The sequence below is a fragment of the Oryctolagus cuniculus genome, chromosome 7 (assembly GCF_964237555.1).
Source record: "Oryctolagus cuniculus chromosome 7, mOryCun1.1, whole genome shotgun sequence".
NCBI lineage: Eukaryota > Metazoa > Chordata > Mammalia > Lagomorpha > Leporidae > Oryctolagus > Oryctolagus cuniculus.
This window is the reverse complement of record NC_091438.1, coordinates 69,479,389-69,501,244: the sequence shown is the minus strand read 5'-3', so window position 1 is coordinate 69,501,244 and position 21,856 is coordinate 69,479,389.

The following is a 21,856-nucleotide window of genomic DNA, read 5'->3' as shown; positions in this document are numbered from 1 at the left end:
CCAATCTTCCCAATGTTTTATTGTGCTGGTTCACTATTATCAGAGAGTTCGGTTGACTTTCATAGTTCTGTAGAAGGGTGCAGCCTTTCCTCGCCACTGGCCTGGATTTATTTTTATATCTGAGAGAAATCAAATCTAAAAGACTGTCTCAGAATGGCTTACATCCTGCCCTAGTCACCCACTAAAATTTCGAGTTACAATCTTAAAATATCAATAAACACTTCTGTTAATTCTCCTTCAGTTTGCATCAGATCTGAATCCTTAGACTTTTTGAGTTTCATGAATCATGGGAATTTCCCAAGGAAAATGAAAACTTTTGATACTACAAGGAGTTTTTAAACAGTTTTGACCTCTAAAAGTACTTTAATACATTCACTGATGTATTGCTATTCAAAGTGAATTGTTTTATTTCCTTTAGACAAAATCAAAGGGAATGTTTTTAATGTTGCTTTTAAGTGATAAAAATCTACAGACAATAGGTCCTAGTATAATAAGCATTTGGGTGTTACTTTTTTCCCTGCTAAGAGAATAAACAACACCATTCACAAAATGCTATTAAATCAAACAAATCTGACACTATGTAACAGTAATAATTGATATAATGTTACTTTTCCTGACATTTTCTGGAAATTTTATTGTAAAATAAAAGCCTAAATAATAGAATTTTTGAATTGGCAAAAAATTTATTTAACCAAAACACCTTATACATATATATTAAAAAGCTGAGGCCCAGAGTTTACATTATTGACTCAGACACCATCTTCATCCATTTGGAATGCTCTCATAAAGACACCATAGATTGGACAACTAAATACAATGAATATTTGTTATTCACAGTTCTGGAGATCCAAGATCAGATGACTCAGTGTATACTGAGGGCTCACTTCCTGGTTCATAAACTGCTGCCTTCTGTAGGTGTCCTCATGAGGCAGAGAGAAGAGCAATCCCTGGGGTCTTTACACACACATACACATTTCGAGGAGCAGAGGGACAGGAAGAGAAACACAGAAGAAAAGCCCCAGCTCCCATTCACTGCTTCACTCCCAACTTCTTCCCAATGGCTATGGATGGGCCAGAGCAAAAGCTGGCAGCTGGGAACTCAGATCAGCTCTCTCAGTTTTATTTGAGCCATCACGTAAGCCAGAGCCAGGTACCAAACCCAAACACTTCAATATGAAACACAAATATCCTAACCAGTGTCTTAGTTGCAAGGCTAAACACTGACCTCTGGGATCTTTTTAAAAAGGATACTAATTCCATCCATGAGGTCTCCACCTCATGATCTAATCAACTCCGCAAAGTGCTACCAACTAATACCATTGCCTGGGGGGTTAGGATTTCAAAATACCACTTTGGGAGATGAGGGACACAAACAAACCATTAGCTAGCAGACACAAAACCAGTTAATGAAAAATCTGATTCATAGTAGTTTCAGTTTTTTAGAATAAAAACAGCTCTTTTAATTGGTATTGATTTATCTCATAAATATTGATATTTAGACAAAATATAAGCAAGAATTTTGTGAACATTGTACATGTATTATGACCAGCTATTAATCTCTACTTTTTTGGTCATTACTTTTTACAGCCACAAAACCCTCTCCTACTGCTAAAGATAAATTAAGAAAGAAAGCAGGAGGAGTGAGCATTTAGCCTACTAGTTAAGACACTGGACTACCTGGGTTCAGTTTCTACTCTGGTTCCTGATTGTACCTTCCTGCTAATGCAGACTCTGAGAAGCAGTGGTAATGGCTCAGATAACTGGATTTCAGCCACCCATATGGGAGATGTGGATTGAGTTCCCAATTCAAGATTTGGCCCAGACAATCCCCTGCCATTGCAAGCATTGAAAGTAGCAAACCAGCAGATGGGATCTCCCTCCCTCTCTCTCTCTCTCTCTGTGTGTGTCTCTCTTTCTCTCTGCCTCTCAAATGAATAAAGAAAACTTTGAAAAAGAAGAGAAAAAAGAGAGAAGATGAATGTTATAAAATGAAGATTGAAAAAGAGTTAAAATCTGCATTTCTGAAAGTATTAATAACTTGTCCACTAGCCCCCCTCCCAAAAAAAAGTGAATTAAAATAGTATTATTTTTAGAGATTCGAAAGGATTCTATACTGTTGATTGTACGGATTTAGTGTTTCACACTACCAAATTGAGAACACTTTAATGCCAACTTTATGTCAGCATGCTGAAATTTTTACATCTCGTTACTGAATATAGCTACTTAACTAAAGCTGTAATAATTCAAGACTAAGATAAGTAACAAGATATAACATATAAAGGAAATGTTAGAATTATTGTAACAAATATGATGACATTTATGTAAAGACACAGTTCTGAAGGGATAGAGAACTATAAATCCTTCCCTTGATGTCCAGTTAAATTGGGCATTTTCCTGGTGTCATCCACATACTTTCATTATAAAATGCTGCGTGAGACTTCTATTGTACACCACTTCAGATTCTTTCAGCTTCACCTTTTATTTTAGTTATCACTGCAGTTGTCTGTCCAGTGCTTGCTTTGGTCAGTTTTGTACAGGAGCAACCCGAAGTGTTTCCTTGTGTGCCTCTCACTTCCTTCTTTGCCTGTAGCTTCTGTGAGGCATTGAGGTTGGGACACCTATGGACATTTGCTCAAAGCTTACATCACTAAGGTTTCAATCAGAGACAGACCCATTGGAGGCTTTTTATTTACATTTATTGCAAGGACTTGATCTTACACAATTGATAGCAACTATTCTATAAATCTGCAGTATTGTTTTGTTATTGTTTCATCACTAGGCTGTACACTCAGCAAAAACAAGGTCCTGGCTCCTGGATTTGGATGGACCAAGCACTGAAAGTTGCAGCCATTTGGGGAGTGAACCAGCAGTTGGAAAATTTCTCTCGCTGTCTCTCCCTCTCTATCTGCAACTCTGCTTCTTAAATAAATAATAAATCTTTTTTTTTTAAATAAAGGATAGCAAAATTGGAAAAGAGGAAGTCAAATTATCCATGTTTGTAGGTGACGGCCTGGGAGAGCAGTAGAAGACGGCTCAAGTCCTGGGGCCTCTCCACCTGTGTGAGAGACTCAGAAGAAGCTCCTGGCTCCTGGCTTCCGACGGGTGCAACTCCAGCTGTTGCGGCCAACTGGGGAGTGATCCAGTGGTTGGAAGACCTCTCTCTCTCTCTCTCTCTCTCTCTTGTGTAACTCTGACTTTCAAATAAATATATAAATCTTTAATAAAAAAGAAAAATTAACAAATCATGAATTGAGGAATAATATCAAATCATATAACATACATATAATTGGATTCCCAAAAGAAAGGAAAGAGAACAGAGGATGCAAAAATTATTTGTGAAAGTAGTCTAACAGTGGCCGAAGGCAGTGAAGTCCAATGATCATTCTGTGTGGTTGATATACAGGTATTTATTTTAATAGACCCTACTTTTAGTTATTTTTAAAAATTTGCAGTACTAAAAAAGTCCACATTCAAGAGAAATTCTTTGAGATCAGACTTATTTGATGAAGTATTAACATTTTAAATGTAATTCTATTTTGAAATATCTCAAAAACAAAAAAAAAAGAGAAAGAAAGGGAAAAGGAAAGAACTTGGGAGGGAGAGAGGCAGAGGGAGGGAAGAAGGGAATATCATTATGTTCTGAGAATTGTGTCTACAAATCACATTGAATTTATTAAAAACTAATTTAAAATTAAAAAAGAAAACTAAAATTTTTTGACCTATTCTTGTTTATTCATTTTTTCTACAATGACCAATCTGCTGTTAAACATGTTCAGTGAAATTTTTATTGAAAATATTACAATTTCCAGTTCTAGAAATTCCAAGAGTTTGCTTTTGTTCGTGCGTTCACTTGTGATTACTCATAGGTCCTCATGCCTCTACCTTTTTAATGTTATCAATAGTTGATCTGGGAGGCAATTATTCTGCAATTTAAGATATGTTTTGTATTCACTTTTTGGACTGAACCAGGAATCCAACTACCCCAAGAATTATAAAGAATATACTCTTAATCCCCTGAATCTTTACTTCATTTTCAGGAAAAATTCACAGTGGGACTGGAGAATTGTCAGGCCTAGCAATTTGTTTAGCATTTGGGGCTCTTCCAGACGCCATTTGGCTTCATCAGTGCATCTTGTCATCGAAAGCTAATGCTTAGCTGCCTTATATTTATTTATGAAAAGTCAACATCTCTGACAGTACAGCTCCTTCTTCCACAGTACAGGCCATTCCCCTTCCACTCTAGTGTGGACCTAGTCCCTTTCCTTCTGTGGTTTATTTCCTGGGGGCATTTTGTGTTCCCTGTGCTGTCAGGCTCCACGGAAAATTGCAATGTTTTTTTTGCTTGAGTTGTTATTACAGGAGCAAAGTTTTCTCACTTCTAGCTATATCCTAATAGGAGGTGGAAGCCTCTTCAGGATGTTTTGTAACATTGCACTCTGTGCAGCTACTACACAGTGTACTTGGTTGGCATTTGAGATTAAACCCGTTTGCCAGGCCAGATACTTGTCTGAGGATTGTGACTGCAGCTCAGAACATTTCTAAGGCACTGTGATCAACAGATATTGAAGACTTCTCAAATATGTGTTCAGTCCTATGAACTAATTACGTAGTATCTGAGACATCCAATGTTTAAAATTTGTATACATTCAATCCTATTTTAGAAAGAATAGAATATAATAATGTAGTAATACTACCCATCATTTATTTTTTAGAAGATTTATTTTTATTTATTTGAAAGACAGAGTTACAGAGAGAGGCGGAGAGAGAGAGAGAGAGAGGTCTTCCATCCGCTGGTTCAATACCCAGATGGCCGCAACAGCCGGAGCTGTGCAGATCCGCTGATCTGAAGCCAGGAGCCAGGAACTTCTTCCGGGTCTCCCATGTGGGTGCAGGGGCCCAAGGACTTGGGCCATCATCTACTGCTTTCCCAGGCCATAGCAGGGAGCTGGATTGGAAGAGGAGAAGCCGAGACTAGAACCGGTGCCCATATGGGACTAGAACCGGCGCCCATATGGGATGCCGGCGCTTCAGACCTGGGCGTTAACCCGCTGTGCTACAGCACTGGCCCTGGCCCCACCATTTATTAAATTGATGTGTCACATATTACACATTTCTCTATGTATTTTTAATTTATATAATCCTTGTAATAAGCTTATTATAACCATTTTTAAGAAGATGAGATATTTTTAATGGAAATTAAGTTTCTTAAGGTCACACGGAGTTCAGATTTTAATTCCAGTCTGTTTTAATCGCTATGATAGTGTAAGTGAGAGACACAGAGGTTCTTTTCCAGATTTTCTCTTCAGGGCCTGTGCAGCCATTCACCAGCTACTGGGATGCTGGTTCATGCCTGGTTCTCTCTCTGGGTACTGCCTTGCCCAGAATTAGGCTCCTCAGCAAGAGGCCAATAACCAATGATGACAGCCTCCTTGTCTTGATTCACCGCCTCTCTGAAGGATTGTCCTAGCTCCGCAGCTACTCATACCTTTACCTGAAGCTTACATTTCAAACCTGTTCCTGACCAGTTTCTCTTGTGCCATCCTGACTCTTCCCTTCCTTGTAAAACTGTCACCTGAGAACGCTCGTTACTATACTGCATAGTGTCTCTTACAGACTGAAGGTTATGTGTCCATAAGACTCATACCCCTAACCCTCAGTGTGGTGGTATTAGAGACAGAGACTTTGGGAAGTGATTAGGCTTGGATGAGGTTCTGGGGGTGGAGCCCCATATTGGGGTTATTGTACCTGTGAGAAGATACATAATGTGTGCTTTCTTTCTCCTTCTCTCCTCTCCCTGCCGTGTGGGGACACGGTGAGAAGGTGGTCACATGAAAACCAGAAAAAGAAGCCTTCACCAGAACCCAGCTGTGATGGCACCGAGTGCAGACATCCAGGCTCCAGAGCTGAAGATTAGAATAAAACCCATGATGTGAGCCCCCTTGGCATATGGTACTTGATTACGGTGGAACGGAGTCACTAACAGAGCGTCAGCTTCTAGATGAACCCTACTAAGGAATGTGCATTTGACCATGTAAGTCTGGCATTTCTAAACAGAATAAACCATTAAAAGCCATAAAAGTAACCCAATTATATCTTATCTGAAATCGAAAGGGACAATAAAAGTTCTTCTTAGCCACTTTGAATTACAGGGACTAACCTCCTTGGATCACACTCTGCCCTCTTAATAATTTTTAACAGGATCCTTTTAGTTCAAAACATTTTTTCATGGTGCAATATTTCACACATATGAAAGAAATTGTGTAACTTGTGTTTACCTTGTAGGGAAAAATAATAAAACACACACTTGTTAATCTAACACTCAACCTCATACTTTTAAAAAAATTGTTTATTTGAGAGACAGAGTTACAGACAGAGAGAGGGAAAGAAGGAGAGAAAAGCCTTCCATCCACTGGTTCACTCCCCAAATAGCCACAAAGAGGTGAGCCAATAGGAATCCAGGAGCCAGGAGCTTCTTCTGGGTTTCTCATGAGGGCACAGGCGCCCAAGCCCTTGGGCCATCTTTCACTGACTTCCCAGGCCACGAGCAGAGAACTGGATCTGAAGGGGAGTAGCTGGGACACGAACCAGCACCCACATGGGAGGCCGGCACTGCAGGCAGAAGCTTACCTACTATGCCACAGCGCTGGCCCCATCAACCTCAGGAATGTAATATCACTGACACTGTTGAAGCCACCTGTTTCTTCCTTCCTGAGTCTGTTGCTCTCTTTCTTCCTAGAGTTAACTCACATCTTAAGGTTTGTGTTCACTTATAGTCTTTCTATGGTTTTCCCACAAATTCAACAATGTGTTTTTTGTTTTCAAAATTCTTAAAAATGGCATCTCACCCAACATCCATGTCCATCAGCATATCCTTAAAAGAATGCAAGTTCCAAACCAGGATTTTTGTCTATTTTGTTCACTGATGTATCTCAAATGACTACAAAAAGGTGTGGCACGTGATAGGAGCTCAACATATTTTTGTCAGCTGAAAGAATGAAGATTTACATCTTCTAAATAATTTTGTTCTTCTCCTGGGATGCAGAGCTTGGTCGTTAGGCTGAGTTGCCTCCTTTATTTATCACTGTCGTTTTAGATAGCTTCTGACTCTAATATAGCTTTTTTTTTACTGGTCTATACATGAAGGAAGCTATGGTAAATAATCCCATTTTAACAAATGTGAATTTTCTTCCTGCTTCTCTCCACTATTTAATTTTAATTAACCCAAGCCAGAAATAATTATTTAATATAGTGAACTTTTGCCCCAGTCATAGAACAGCAAGGATAAAGCACAAGTTTAGATTTTTTTCTGCTGCTAGATTTTATCTTCTCTTATGTAAAGACTTGTTTAGTTCAGTGATGCATAGGCCTGAGCAAACGTTATAATTACTGTTGTCTTATAATATCTACATTCTTTTTTATATCATCCTTGGCCTACTTGGTACATTTTTTAATGCAATTTAATAAATCTTTTCCTTGAATTAAATGTTTTACTTACACTGGGAACTAGAGATATTAGCTTTCTAAAGATGTATTTCTTATGTTTACTTTTCCTCATATTCTGTATTTAGTATAAATATGTATGTGTGTGTATATATATATATATATATATAGTCTTCATTGTATCACAGAAGCTTTGCTGGAAGTTCTATGTGAAAAATTTTCCAAGATATGGAGTGTTACTAACATTTGTTAAACCACTGAATACTAAAGACATTGGGAGGCAATGCAGAGTTTTTTTCATGAGAGAGCTGTGCAACGGAGGAGAGAAGGCAGATTTGTGTTTACAGTAGTTCCTTAATGAAAGCAGAGGAGGCAATGTTTGGTGTTTCTCTCATTTGTTATAGAGTTTTATTCATTAACAAGGCATCCTTGTATATTCTGTTTTGCAAAACTGGAAATTCCCTGAGAAATACCCAAGAAAGCTGAATGCCATAAAGAGGAAAAGGAAACTGAAAGCAGTAGCACAAGAAGTAGCAAAATAATCTAAAAAAATAGAATTGTGCCATTTTCTAAAGTATAACATGTTTGAAAATATAACAATGTTAGCTCCTAGAGATAAACATACTTGTTAATCATCCTTGGTATTGCTTTTTTTCTAGTCTATAATCAATGAATGAGTTTCTATTGAATGCATAGCATTCACTTAGCCCTGCTTGAGACATTGCAGGATATTCTAAAGAACAAAGTGAGAGTCACTGGCCTACCATTGAGTACAAGGGAGAAAATCCATAGACTTAAGCCACAAGACAAGGCAAAGTGGTACTTAATTACTTGTAAGCGCTAAATTAGGAAGTGTAGACTAAAAAATTGATTGGGAAGGGAAATGTGGGGGTGGGGGTGCACTTCCAGGATTCCAGATTCACTAATATTCTATTTCCTATCTGAGTGGTGGTTACATGAGTAGTCTTACAATCAGTTGTTAAACAGTATACCCAAGGATTACTCACTTCTGTTTATGTTAAAATTCACAATAGGAATGTATGGGGAGAAAAAAAAAGGAGATGAATAAGGCCTGGAATAAGTGGGACAAAATCTTGTGGAGGAAATAAAACTTAAGTTTGTCCTTAAAATTGGCACAGAAAAGACAGCAGATCGAGAAAGGCAAACATAGCATTGTTGTGGGTGAGTCTAGGTGCAGACAGGTTACAGGGAGAGAGAACGCTGACCAGTGGACTTGGCATTTCGGGACATTGGATGGTGAGGTTAAGCTGTTAAAACAAAGCTGGGCATTTTTAAAGTTGGAGGTTGAGGAAGTTGAAGGAAGACCACGAGATGGAGGTGGACAGAACATCTGAGACTGATGCAATAGCACATCAATACATTTTAAGTTTTATATTAGGTATTAAGCTGAGGATGGTGGAGCTTAAGAAAAATGAGTATGGTTTGGGGCCGACACTGTGGCGCAGCAGGTTAACTCCCTGGCCTGAAGTGCCGGCATCCCACATGGACCCCGGTTCGGGGCCTGGCTGCTCCACTTGCAATCCAGCTCTCTGCTATGGCCTGGGAAAGCAGTAGAAGATGGCTCAAGTCCTTGAGCCCCTGCACCCATGTGGGAGACCCAGAAGAAGCTCCTGGCTCCTGGGTTCAGATCGGCACAGCTCCGGCTGTTGTGGCCATCTGGGGAGTGAATCAGCGGATGGAAGACTCTCTCTCTCTCTCTTTGCCTCTCCTCTTTCTGTGTAACTCTGACTTTCAAATAAATAAATAAATAATTAAAAAAAAAGAAAAATGAGGATGGCTATGGTATACTATTTGAATGAAAACAAGATGGAAGTTAAACAAGAAAGAGAATCAGAGACTGAATCATGCAGCAATGACGGCCTTCTCTCAATGTTACTGGAGAGGAAGCAAATGTGAGAAACACTAAGAGGAGAAATTGGTCATCATCAGGTACCTGACAGGATGATGAGCAGGATAGGAAACCCTATTTTTTTTTTTTACAATGCCTTAATGGTGCCACTGATACAGTCACTGGTAGAAATAATAAGTTACAAAGCCAAGGCGATTTTGGACTTTCAAATGTAGAATCTGAAATGACAATGACACCTAGGCAGTAACAGTATGGGGACAGAGCAAAGCCACCTAGAGAAATTTGGACCAGCATCTTCAAATGTAAAATATCACAACCAACAAAGAATCCCAAGGTGATGCTATATGACCTAAGAGTGTTTCCTCTTTTTTTTTTTAATATACTCCTCAATGGTCTAATGTCAGCTTTGGGAGAATAGACAGGAGCCATCTCGTTACAGCAAACAAGAAAGCAATTATCCTCCTTTATGTTGTGATTAAAAACAACCAAACAGTAATGGATCTAAGTGGCAACTAGAACACCATGAAGTATCTAAACAGCGGTGCTCTCACATAGAGGATAAGGCTAAAGGTCAAGGCAACTTTCCCTCCTTGAATGTACTGGCCCAGTTCATCAGCATTCCTGTCTCTTTCCATTTCTGACAGTTCTGTGAATACTTGAGTTCGAAAGTAAGGCCTGTGTATTTTATTGGAGGCTGAAGGGTGACATTCCAGTGGATGGTGATTTGTATGCAGGACAAATCATCCTTAAATCATTTTGATTTTGTGTCTTTTTTAAACAAACTAGGATGATTATACTATAGAAATGGAAATCTACAAAAGTCCAAAGGGCAAGAGAGAGTCAAGGAGGCAAATTATGATTCAGTAATACAAAGCACTTTCTAAAAATGTGAACTATCCATAAATGGAAAAAGCTAAGAGCATTCCTCTCCTGGAAATATTTTATCAAAGGCTTGACTGTAAGGATTCTATATATAGGGTTCCTACTTTGAGTCAGTGATTGGACTAACACAACACTTTTTATGTTTGTTCTCTTCCTCTCCTATATCAAGGGCAGGTGGGCAAAGGTGTGCATAGTACCAATGAATCTGTTCATTTATTTATCCAAGACGTTTGTTTTTTTGTCCTTTTGCTATGAGCCAGGCACTGGAGATTTGATAAGAACTAGACTGTTCTGCATAACCTTGCACTCCAGCTAAAGGGCTACCATGAACCAAATACTAGCTACTGTCACAGAAGTAAATACCTGGAAGTCATGGAGTGTGCCACTCTCTCTTAGGGAGCCATAAACTTTGGGGGGGGGGGAATAACAGATAATCTGAAATACTATTACACGAAATCTGATTGTTGAGGAAAGAGGAGGACTAAGTCCCTTCCATCAGTTCACCTGTTCTATATTTATTGGCTGAACACAAAAGTTCTTTTGGAAAATGAAAATTTTGAGTACTGCTAAAAAAATGCGCATGGAAGTCAACTAAGAATTTTATCTCAATCCTTTAAAGAAATGAATGAATGCCAAAAAATGAAAAACGTGGAAAATCAGTTCCTGTACAGAAGGAGCTAGTATTTTGATCACTCACTATATGTCAGGCACTGTGATAGAAACATAAAGTATAATTACTCTGATCTTCTCAACAAACCTGTAAAGCAGATTTCTTTATTACCTTTACAGATGAGCAAATAAAGGCTGAGGGTTACATGACATAGCCAACATTTATTTTCAGGTTTGATTACAGCAAATCAAGGTCTTTTCTGAAAACGAAGGTGAAAGATGTAAATAATAATAAATATGTGTGATTAAAAGTATGGAGTTAACAATACCAAAAATGTATTTATAAAATAGTAGTAAGAATAACAGTTGTCAGGCAGAGACATGGGGTAAGGGAAAAAAGGAAGAAGGAAAACTAGCACTTACTGGTGACTACTCGTGTCAAGACTGAATTAGAACTTGAACATTCCTTTAACTCAAAGAGAAGTAGGAAGCTCCATGGAACAATCATTCTAGGCAGATCACTTTGGAGTAATAATTTTAAAAAATAAGTGCTCCAGGGACCACTTTGTGGCACAGTGGGTGCTTGTGACATTGGTGTCCAGTATTAAAGTGATGGTTTGAATACCCAGCTGTCCTGCTTCCAATCCAGCTCCCTGCTAAAGTGCCTGGGAAGCCCTGGGTGATGGCCCAAGTACTTGGGGCCCTGACACCCATATAGAACAGGATGGAATTCCTGACTACTAACTTCTGCCTGGCCCAGATCTGGTTGTTACAACCATTTGCACACAGAGCTCTGACTGTTTAACAGAACCAGAATGTGGACCCAGGCAACTGACTCGGGCATCTATGTGGCAGTACTGATGCCCTCACCCCCTTAAACTCTTCACCTATTAAGAAGTATCTATTATTTTTATAGACCTTCATTAGACACTCTGAGGATCACAGAAAAGCACAAGATGTATTCATATTTTTTAAAAAAAGGATTTATTTATTTGAAAGTCAGAGTTACACAGAGAGAGAAGGAGAGGCAGAGAGAGAGAGGTCTTCCATCTGCTGGTTCACTCCCCAGATGGCCGCAACTGCCAGAGCTGCGCCAATCCAAAGCCAGGAGCCAGGAGCCAGGAGCTTCCTCTGGGTCTCCCATGTGGGTGCAGGGGCCCAAAGACATGGGCCATCTTATACTGCTTTCCCAGGCCACAGCAGAGAGCTGGATCAGAAGAGGAGCAGCTGGGACTAGAAAAGGCACCCACATGGAATGCCACGCTTCAGGCCAGAGCTTTAACCCACTGTGCCATAGTGCCGGCCCCAAGATATATTCTTTGCCTCAGCTTATAAAATAAACTATATTGGTTTAGTTTACCTTTAAAATGCAAATGTATGTGATTATTCTGATGTTTGAAATTCCATTATTTTGATTACCCAAGACCATTTTGATATTGTTCTTAAGAGAAGGCTAGGGTATATTCTGACACAAGACTGAATAGATCATTTATAGCAACTGAAATCCACTGTATTTATTTTTTAACCTATTCAATTTGATTATATAAAAAGAATCATGTTAATCAAAAGAAGTGGTTACGATAATTTACAGGGGCCTCCGCTGTGGCATAAGAGGGTAAATTTGGCTGGCACCGCAGCTCACTAGGCTAATCCTCCACCTGCGGCGCCAGCACTCCTGGTTATAGTCCCGGTTGGGGTGCCAGATTCTGTCCCAGTTGCTCCTCTTCCAGTCCAGCTCTCTGCTGTGGCCCGGGAAGGCAGTAGAGGATGGCCCAAGTCCTTGGGCTCTGCACCTGCATGGGAGACCAGGAGGAAGCACCTGGCTCCTGGCTTCGGACTGGCATAGTGCATAAGCCATGGAGGCCATTTGGGGGGTGAACCAATGGAAGGAAGACCTTTCTCTCTTTCTTTCTTTCTCACTGTCTAACTCTGCCTGTCAGAAAAAAAAAAAAAAAAAAAAAAGAGGATAAATTCACCACCTTCAGTGCTGGCATCCCATATAGGGGCCGGTTCAACTCCCAGCTGCTCCACTTCAGATCTGGCTCTCTGCTATGGCCTGGGAAAGCAGTGGAAGATGGCCCAAGATTTATAAAATCTTTTTTTTTTTTTTAACTTTTGACAGGCAGAGTGGACAGTGAGAGAGAGAGAGAGACAGAGAGAAAGGTCTTCCTTTGCCGTTGGTTCACCCTCCAATGGCTGCCATGGCTGGTGAACTGCGGCCGGTGCACTGCACTGATCCGATGGCAGGATCCAGGTACTTATCCTGGTCTCCCATGGGGTGCAGGGCCCAAGCACTTGGGCCATCCTCCACTGCACTCCCTGGCCACAGCAGAGAGCTGGCTTGGAAGAGGGGCAACCGGGACAGAATCCGGTGCCCCGACCAGGACTAGAACCCGGGGTGCTGGCGCTGTAAGGTGGAGGATTAGCCTAGTGAGCAGCAGCGCCGGCCCATAAAATCTTAAAAAAGATAATTTATCTATATTTTTCTATCACCAAACATATTAGCAAAATTAGATACTTGAAAAAATTTTCCAAATATTTAAAGCAATAGGCAGTAAAACAATATCAATTTGAAATACAGAGAAATTCACTGGTTTAGCTGCTCTTAATTACAATATATTCAGGGACCTTTTGCCTATATGTATTAACCTACTTAAAATGAATTTTGAAGAATCACCAAGAACTGGAGATAACTCAGATGTCTTAAAACAGTACAGTTACTAAAATAAATGACTATCCTTGATAATCACTCTTCTTCTAAGGATGGCATTCTATTTGTAATATGTCACTAAAAAAAACAAATATAAGCAGCTAATACAAGCAATGAAGACCTTTTAAAGTGCCAGTTTTAGCCAGATCCGAATGCCTTAAAGGCTGATTCTGAGGCCAGAGTGCTATTTAGGACATCTGCCATTCTATGAGTCTGCTGTGTATCCCACTTCCCATGTTGGATAATTCTCTCCTTTTTAATTCTATCAGATAGTATTAGCAGACACTAGTCTTGTTTATGTGATCCCTTTGACTCTTAGACCTATCATTATGATCAATTGTGAACAGAAATTGATCAGTTGGACTAGTGAGATGGCATTGGTACATGCCACCTTGATGGGATTGAATTGGAATGCCCTGGCACATTTCTAACTCTACTGTTTGGGGCAAGTCTGATTGAGCATGTGCTGAACTGTATGTATATCTTCCCCCTCTCTTATTCCCATTCTTATATTTAACAGGGATCACTTTTCAGTTAAATTTCAACACCTAAGAATAATTGTGTGATAATTACAGAGTTCAACCAATAGTGGTAAGTAGAACAACAACAACAAAAAATACTAAAAGGGATGAAGTATTAAGTTGTACATCAACAGTCAGGACAAGGGCTGATCAAGTCACCGTTTCTCATAGTGTCCATTTCACTTCAACAGGAATATCTAACATTTATAAACAACTACAACATGCTAGTCACTGTATAATGTGTACCATCATTCAATCCACTCCAAAACTAATTGGATAAATAAAATTACAGGCTCCATTTTATAAATGACAATACTGAGGACATGGAGAGATGAGATAACTTGCCCACAGCGACCTGGCTGAATGCAGGCCAATTGGGCTGAAGACCTCCAATGCTGCAAGTATTGTCTCTTTCAGTACATTTACCTTGAGGATGAAGAAATTTGGGCTCATTGAGGTTAAAGATGTCTACTGTTAAGTCAGTTACAGGAGAGCTAGGAAAACAGGAGAGATCTTAACAAGAGATAATCTTGAAAAATTGGCAATTGATTTTATGTTCAGAGGTAAGAAAGTGGAGGAAATTAAAAACAGCTTCCAGATTTTTAATTCGGGCAGTTTTTGGACGGCAATGTCACTCAGCAAAATAGTGATTATAAGTGAAGAATCAGGAAAGAGAAGAGGATGAGCTTAATTTTGGATGTGTTGAGTTCGAGGGGTCCTTGATATGTTTCAGAAGAGTCACATCACTGATAGGGATCCAGGTTCAGGAAGGAGGTCTGGAGTTATAGACTTGATTGATCCACTGTTCAGAGAAAGTGTGCAGACTGAGAAGAGAAGCAGGACACTGATAGAACTCCAGCAACAAACCCACAGGCAGAAGAGGAGTTAGGATGGGAGGCTGAAAGGGAATTTCCAAAGAGGTAAGAGAAAAAGAGTTAAGCCAAGGGAAGAAAGATGTTTTAAGAGATGTTTAAGACATGACTTCACATCGGTGCAGCTCTGGCTGTTGCAACCATTTCAGGAGTGAACCCACGGAACTGTGTCTCACTGTTTATAACTCTACCTCTTAAATAATAAATAAAATCTTTTTTTTTATTTTTTAAAAAAGAGTAGTCAATAGGAAAAAGCCAAAGGGAAGTCGAACAAGGGAAGCACCAAGACATGCCCATTGGACTACATAATGCCTAGACATTAGGTACAACTTGTGAAAAGGTAAATGACATGCTAAGGATACCATCCCTGTTGTAATGGGGCAAAGGATAAACAAGAGTCAGGAAATGAATATGGTGAGCCTTGTGAAGGAGGGGAGAGAGGAAGCAAACTCTGCATGTAGATGGAAAAATCCCCTTGCTCCTTCATCTTTCATGACTGCTTGCTACCATCCTGTTTTCCTTTCAGCTTAGGGATTCTTAACCTGGGATCCATAAACCCTCTCAAGTCATTCATAAGCAGAATTGAAAGAGTCTATGTATTTAAAAAGGAGAAAAAGATTACAACTCTAATTTCAAAGCCTGAAATCTAGCATTTTCTTCAATTGTGAATTTAGGCAAAAACGACAGAAGATTAGCAGTACCTGTGACTGTCAAAAATATTTTTTCATATCATATTAGAGTTGTCGCAGATTCCTCAAAATATCATTTATACTCATCACTTCTGTGAAATTATAGTAGTTATTTTAAACCTGCTGCTAGGTCTTATAAATTACTTAAAAATATTTTGATAACTATATTTGAATGTAAATAATTTCCTTTAAAATTTATTTTATTTATTGAAAGGCAGAGCTACAGAGAGAGAGGGAGAGATAGAGAGAGAGAGAGAGATCTTCCATTTGCTTGTTCACTCCCCAAATGGCCACAAAGGCTGCGGCTATGCCAGGTTAAAGCCAAGAGCCCAGAGCTTCTTCTGGGTGTCCCCCACGGGTACATCTTCTACTGCTTGCCTAGGCATATTAGCAGGGAGCTGGTTCAGAAGGGAGCAGCCATGATACCCATGTGGGATGTGCATTGCAGGCAGCTGCTTAACCCTTTACACCACAATGCCAGCATATTCTGTGTGTGTGTGTGCGTGTGTGTGTGTGTTTTAAAACATTATTCCAATTATTCTAAGGAGGGGTCCATAGGCATTCCAAGATGCTAGATTTCCAGATATGTTTTGCCAGAAAAAGGTTAAGACTTCTTGTCTGTTCATTGCGCAAGCCTTACATATAAGTTTTATGGTATATGAGATGCCAGACGAAGGCTTCAGGCAGAAGGTGACAATGACAATGAAGAAAATGTCCTTAAAAGCACTGAGTTTGCCACAGTGTGGTAAATAATGTTTGTGAAGTCACTACTCCATTTTCCAAAAGCCACTGAAACATTAAAGATAATGCAGTAAAAGGGAACCTTTCCCATCTTGATTGGAGCTGAGAAAAAAAAGTTGAGGAACAGATTGAATATTGGGACATCTTCCCTTTCCTAAATATTTACATAGGATAAACCATGTTCATAATCACTACAGACAAAACTATTAGGGGAATATTGATTTAAAAAGCATTTTGATATGAAAAATTGTCAGCTTTTCATAAATGCGAGCACGACACCTGCTGGCCAAATTGTATAATGTCCTCCACAGGAATGGGGAGTGATAATAGCTAATATTGTTAACCTGATTCCCTACCAAAGAAATTCCATGTGAGACCCAAGCTTTCTTTGAGTGACCAATAAAAAAAGAGATTTTTTTTTGGAATGATGAAGCTGATTCTTTCTGTTTTGTTTTTCACTCTCAAAACATTTATGAATTTTAAATATATTTAAAAAAAATTTTATTTGAAATGGCAAGTGGGATTTCCCATCTGCTGGTTCACTCACCAAATGCCAGCAACAGCTGGGGCTGGGCCAGGCTGAAGCCAGGAGTCAGGAATTTAATTCAGGTTCCCAAAGTAGGTGGCAGGACTCAACCATTCAGTCATCACCTGCTGCCTCCCAAGTTCTGCATTAGCAGGAACCTGGAACTGGGAGCAGAGCCAGTATTCAAACACAGACATTCCAGGATGCGATGTGGGCATCCCAACCAATGCCTTAACTTCTTTCCCAAACATCTTGTCCCTAGGAATTTAAAAATGTAAAGCAATTGCTTTTTTAATAGTAAGTTAACTAAGACTTGGAGAGAGGTTATCTCTTATTCAAGATCATACAAGTGAATTGGCCAGCGAGTTCTAGAACTCTGCTGTTCTCTTGCCTTTCCAGACTAGGCAAGGATTCAGAATGTTAACTTCTCTTCTGTTTCCTGTTATTTGATTCATCTATTTTGAAATTTTATTACTGGTGACATCATTCATGCTTTATATATGTTTAAGATCTTTCACTTTGCTTTTTTTTTTTTTTTGGATTTATTTATTTGAGAGGAAGAGTTACAGACAGAGAGAAGAGGCAAAGAGATATCCCATTTGCTGTTTCACTCACCAAATGACCACAACAGCCAGAGCTGGGCTGATCAGAAGCCAAGAGCCAGGAGCTTCTTCCCAGGCGCAAGGACTTGGGCTGTCTTCCACTGATTTCCCAGGTCATTAGCAGGGAGCTAGATCAAAAGTGGAACAGCCGAGATTTGAACTGGCACTCATATAGGTTGCCGGTGCCACAGAAAGAGGCTTAACTGATGTCTTTCACTTTTTAAAGAAGTTTGGTTTATTGAAGTGAAATTTATGTAAAGTAACATTCACAAATTTTGAGTGTACAGTTATGAGTTTTGATTAATGTGCATAGTCACATAGCCATCATCACAATCAAGATGTAGAATATTTGTCATTCCCCACAGTCTCCTCACACCCTTTTGTAGTTACTTCCTCCTTTGACTCCACACTGATCTGTTCTCTTATTCTTATAATGCTGCCTTTTCCAGAACTCCATGTACATGGAATTCAGCCCTACATGTGTGTCCCTTTTCATTTGGCTAAGTATTTTTTAGATTCACCCATGCTCTTGCATGGATCACTAGTTTTCTTCCTTTTCTTGTTGAATAGCATTCTACTATGTGGACACCAAATCATATGAGTCCACTTCAAAAACTGTTTGGAAAAAGGAATTTGAAGATAAAATTATTTGTGGGTAAAAAAATTTTGAAATACAAGCACAGTTTTTACCATATATGCATTTTCCATTAGTTTTTGGAAAATCCCTTATACCTTCATTCTTTAGTTGATGGAAATTTGGACTATACTCAGCTTTCAATGATCACAAATAAAATTTCGATAAATACCTGTGGACAGGTCTTCATGTAGATATTTTTCATAACTCTTGGGTAAAATCCTAGGCATAGGATTGCTGCTATTTGGTGCATGTTTAACTTTATAAGAAAATGTGGCTTTGTGGGGCCGGCGCTGTGGCACAGTGGGTTAACGCCCTGGCCTGAAGCGCTGCCATCCCATATGGGCGCCAGTTCGAGTCCTGGCTGATCTTCCGATTCCGCTCTCCATCCGCTGGTTCACTCCCCAGTTGGTTGCAACAGCCAGAACTGGGCCGATCTCTGGATGGTCTCCTATGCGGGTGCAGGGGCCCAAGGACTTGGGCCATCTTCTGCTTTCCCAGGCTATAACAGAGAGCTGGATTGGAAGTGGAGCAGCTGGGACTCGAACCGGAACCCATATAGGAGGCTGGCACTGCAGGCAGAGGCTTTACCTGTTATGCCACAGTGCTGGCCCCATGAAATAGCCTTTTTAATCCAATGTGATGTTGCATAAAAGGGCAAAAATGTAACCTTAGAATCATCTCCAGTCTGTCATTTTGGCTTCCTGTGTAACCCTTGTTTGAAAAATTACCTTTTATGAACATGTTATTGGATTCTCAAAATGTAGACAACACAGGTACGTACATTATAGGGTTGTTACAAATATTATATGGCTTAATGTGAGATGAGTGTTTAGCATATAATGGGTGCTGCTGTTACCATCATTAGACTTAAAACTTTTGCTAAAAGAGAAAGGCTACATTCTAGAAAGTAAATGGTACCACTCTACTGATGTTTTAGTGCTCATTATGAATCAATGTGCTCCTCAAAGTGTTGTATGGGTAAATGTCATCAAGCAACAAATGAGTTTTGTTAAGTTTTAGTGTCTATGATGTATGAGTATTTAAAATAATGAATTATTTCTAACACTTTACCACACATAAGCGTTTCATACTTAATTAAGGTCATGTCTTTTATATGTCACTGCCAAGTGCTTTTGTCATGTAAATTATAACAATGTGTTATTACTTATGTAATATGATTTACCCAGGCAAGAAACCCAATTTAATAACTTTGGAGGGATTAATATTTTTTAACCTCCACTTCAGAAGATATTCTTAATCAAAAACATTTACAGTAGGTTTTAAACACTGCTGTTTTAAGAATATTTTCATGCAGTTTGATGGCAGTTATTGAAACTGCTAAAAATGTTAGGTTGCACTGACATCTGCTGGCAAAAGAGTAAATTTCATAGAAAATATATTAATTGGAAGCAAGTAGTTTAATTCGATTTTTTAAATTTGTATTTGCATTCTAGGTTTAACAAAATTAGCTAATGAACATGATAATTTTTGATGCATAGTTTAATTGATTCAAGCAGCTTGTTAGTATGTGGCAACTCTTTTTGGCTTCTTCAGAATGGCTGGTGGCAGCTTGTAAACATAAACTGTGGCAATGCATAAAGTATCTTTCACTCATAACTTCTGGTTGATCTTTACCACTGAATGATGACATCATTATCTTCATTACTCTATTTCCATCATCATACTGCCATCATCATAATGTCCTTTGGTTCTGAAACACTACAAATAGTGATGCTCATTAAGTTAGCCATTAGCAGAGAGCTGGATCAGAAGTGAAACAACCAGGACCTGAACTGGTGCCCACTTGGGATGCCAGAGTTGCAGGCAGAGAAAGAGACAGAGAGGTCTTCCTTTACCATTGGTTCACTCTACAATGGCCGCTGCGGCTAGTGCGCTGCGGGCGGCGCACCGCGCTGATCCGAAGGCAGGAGCCAGGTGCTTTTCCTGGTCTCCCATGTGGGTGCAGCACTTGGGCCATCCTCCACTGCCCTCCCGGGCCACAGCAGAGAGCTGGCCTGGAAGAGGGGCAACTGGAACAGAATCCGGCACCCCGACTAGGACTAGAACCCAGGGTGCCGGTGCCGCAGGCGGAGGATTAGCCTAGTGAGCCGCGGTGCCGGCCTCCAACATTCACTTTTTAAACAAAGATTTATTTGTTTATTTGAAATGCAGACTGGCGAAGAAGAAGAAAGAAGAAAGAAGAAAGAAGAAAGAAGAAGAAGAAAAAGAGAGAGAGAGAGAGAGAGAGAGAATGAATCATCTATTGGTTCACTCCCGAAATGACCGCAACAAAAGCAAGAAGCTTGGAACTCCATCTTGGTCTCCCATGTTGTAGTAGGGGCCCAAGCACTTGGGACATCTTCTGCTTTCTCAGGCACATTAACAGGGAACTGGATCAGAAGTAGGAGTAGCCAAGACTTTAACCAGGGCTCTGATATGGAACACCAGCATCGCAAAAGCAGCAGTTTGACATACTGTGTCACAACCCCAGCCTCAAGTTAGCATTCACTTTCAGAAAGTGTTCTGGGAAAACAGATGTAGGGTGTAGGGGAGGAAGCAAGCCAACAGAACTAAACATGAGGGGGTTATGACTATTATTATTATTGCCAGGAAGTAAAACATGTCTACTTTAAACCCTACTAACTCAACACTGATTTAGTGTCAGAATTTTACAACTGGAAAGAAATTTACTGATCATTTGGTTTGTTCTTTTCTTTTTTGTAGCTATGGGAATTGAGACCCAGATAAATTTAAATAACTTGATCACCTAGCTGATATCAGAACAAAGTTCTATAATTTTCCCTCTCCAGGATTCATTTCTGTATCAATTGTCTTCATGAACTGTATATTGGAAGTCTACTGCTTAAGCCAAATATATTTGAACACACGAAACATGCTTATTTGAGGATTTACATTTAGCTTATTTGAACTCAACTATCCCAACTTTCTCTAAGGGTGTTATTAAAATATAGGATATTATGTAATACTGCTCTGTGATGCTTCAGAAATATATACTTATTCATATGTCCTTCCCAGAAAATCAAGTTCCATTGTCTATTTTTTTCAGATGTAAAAATACAAAGAGGCATGTGGATCAGGAGAAAATGAGTCAGAAATAAATCTTAAGCAGAAATTTCTGGTTCTTTGATCGGGGCTGGGATCTCAGAATCATGCTTCAATTACATTAGTGAGTTAAGCACATATTCCATTTTCTGTTCCAATAGGTATTGCTATACAGGATACAACTTCTAGAAATGCAACTTGCATTGTAATAATGTGTGCAATATAGGTATAATTCCAGGTGAACTATTCTATAATACAACACCAAGGACATTTTCCCCCCTGTTTTGGCATTGCCACCATTTTGGGATGCTTAATGTACACTTGTAGGAGACTTAACAGTGTCCCTGAGCTCCACTCACTCGATCAGAGTAGCATGACCCTCCCCTCAGCCCACGAAGTTGTAGTGACCAAAAATGTCTCCAGACATTACCAAATGTCCCTGGTGGGTGGGGTGGAGTGAGGAGGATCAGTGTTTTCTTTCCAAATAAAAGAAATATGAACACATGAAAAGTGAGACTCAAAGAGGCATCTCTAAATTAGGTAAATGCAAACTTCATTTAAATATCCCTTCTAAGCTAGAGCTAAAGTGGATTCCTTACAATTGTTTTCAGAATTTGCATATTCTTGTTTCTTTTTACATTTAAAAGAATAATTTTGAGATAGGTATAACTTCACAATCAAGTTGTTTTTTTTT